Here is a 1,703-nt window from a genome sequence, read left to right as displayed (position 1 = left end):
TGGGATGGGAAGATCCCCTGGAGAAGGGAAAGGCTACCCACTCCAGTATTCTGGCCTGGAGAATTCCATGGACTGTATAGTCCATGGGGTTGCAAAGAGTCGTATACGACTGAGTGACTTTCACTTCACTTCACTCACCATGTGAATGAAGCTCAGCTTGGTGGTCTGTGATGACCTAGAGGGGTGGGATGATGGAGAGTAGGGTGGCTAAAGAGGTAGGGGATATATGTATATGGATTGTAAAGTAATTTTACCCCAGTTTAGTAACACAGGTTATGCTTGCTCGACTCCATCTTCAAGACAGTGGCAGCAGTGTCTGTGATCTAGTCAGCAACATGCAGCTCTTTGTCCACACCCAGGACCTACACACTCTCCAGGTGACTGGCCAAGAGTCGCTCGCCCAGATCAAGGCTCATTTAGCCTTGTTGGAGAGTGTTGCTCCAGAAGATCAAGTCCTGCTCCTGACAGGCACATCCCTAGAGGATGAGGCTACCCTAGGCCAATGAGGGGTGAAGTTCTGAGCACTCTAGAAGTAGCCGGCCACATGCTTGGAGGTAAAGTCCATGGTTCCCCAAACTGTGCTGGTAAAGTAAGAGGTCAGACTTCCAAAGTAGCCAAAAGAGAAAAAGAACGCTGGCCGGGCCAAGGGGCATTACATAGTACAATCAGGGCTTTGCCAGTGTTGCGCCCACCTTTGGCAAGAAGGGCCCCAATGCCAATTCTTGAGTCTGCTATAATCTCGGCTTTCTCTAATAAAACCACTTAGCACGATAAAAAAAAAGGTGGGGAGTGTTGAAAACCAATGAGTTAACTTACACATGTGTGTACATGCAGAGTGTGTTCATTAAGTGATGGATGTTGTATTTCTTCTTTTTCCCCAAACTAGTAAAGAATTATAGTGCTTTCTCACTTCAGAAGAGGGGGCCCATTGACTTGTCCTGGAGGCTGCCCTCTTTGCATAATTGAAGAAGGAGGAGAATGGGGGGGCAGGGGTCCCTGAGGCGGCTAAAGGGCAGGGAAGGGGTGACTCATTCTCCTTGCTGTTTGGCTGGTGAGTCACAGTGTTTGACTGACCACCTCTGGCCAGGTTTGGAAAGAAGGCAGAAGATAGGATGATAGAATTCATGTCACAGGGAGGCAAAAGAGAAGAGAGTTAATGGCCCAGATTGTATGCCCAGTTCAGTGGGGCTGGAATCCCTGTCCCTATAATCCCCAGGTTCATGCATTTGGCCTTCTTGTGCCTCAGCTTTCCCATCTACTAAAACTAGATGATGATGGTGCTGTAATGATGATGACAGAACCCACCATGCAGGGTTGCCTTAAAGATGAAATGAGTTAACATATATAAAACATTCAGAACTGTGTCTGGTACACGACAAGGGTTCCCTCTTATTAGTCACACTGTATGGAATGAATAGAACAGACAGTCTGGGTCGGAAAGGTGTCCGAGATTGTTTCCCCTGCATCATCGTCTGTGCCTGTGGACAGGTGGCAAAGAGCTTCAAACAGAGGCTTGTCCAAGCCTGCAGAGTCAGCACAGGGAGGCCAGGAACCTTTGATCCTTGACCTTTGTGTTTCTTGTTATAACTGCACATTTGTAGCTACAAGCAAAAGTCTGTCTTGAATCTCAGACTTGGGCTTCTTAATTGCTGCCCCCTCTGTGGAACCCAGGAGTCTGTAGGCCCCCTACCTTGACTGAACAA

General features: G+C 48.0%; 1 pseudogene; it reads left to right on the top strand.

Annotated features, from left to right (window-relative positions):
• The first annotated feature begins 293 nt into the window (after window positions 1–293).
• On the top strand, window positions 294–726 carry LOC120864445 (annotated as a pseudogene).
• The last annotated feature ends 977 nt before the right edge of the window (window positions 727–1,703 follow it).

This window comes from Oryx dammah, unplaced genomic scaffold (genome assembly GCF_014754425.2).
Source record: "Oryx dammah isolate SB20612 unplaced genomic scaffold, SCBI_Odam_1.1 HiC_scaffold_1, whole genome shotgun sequence".
Lineage (NCBI taxonomy): Eukaryota > Metazoa > Chordata > Mammalia > Artiodactyla > Bovidae > Oryx > Oryx dammah.
The sequence above is the reverse complement of the archived record's forward strand: the minus strand, read 5'-3'. Positions and strand labels throughout refer to the sequence as shown.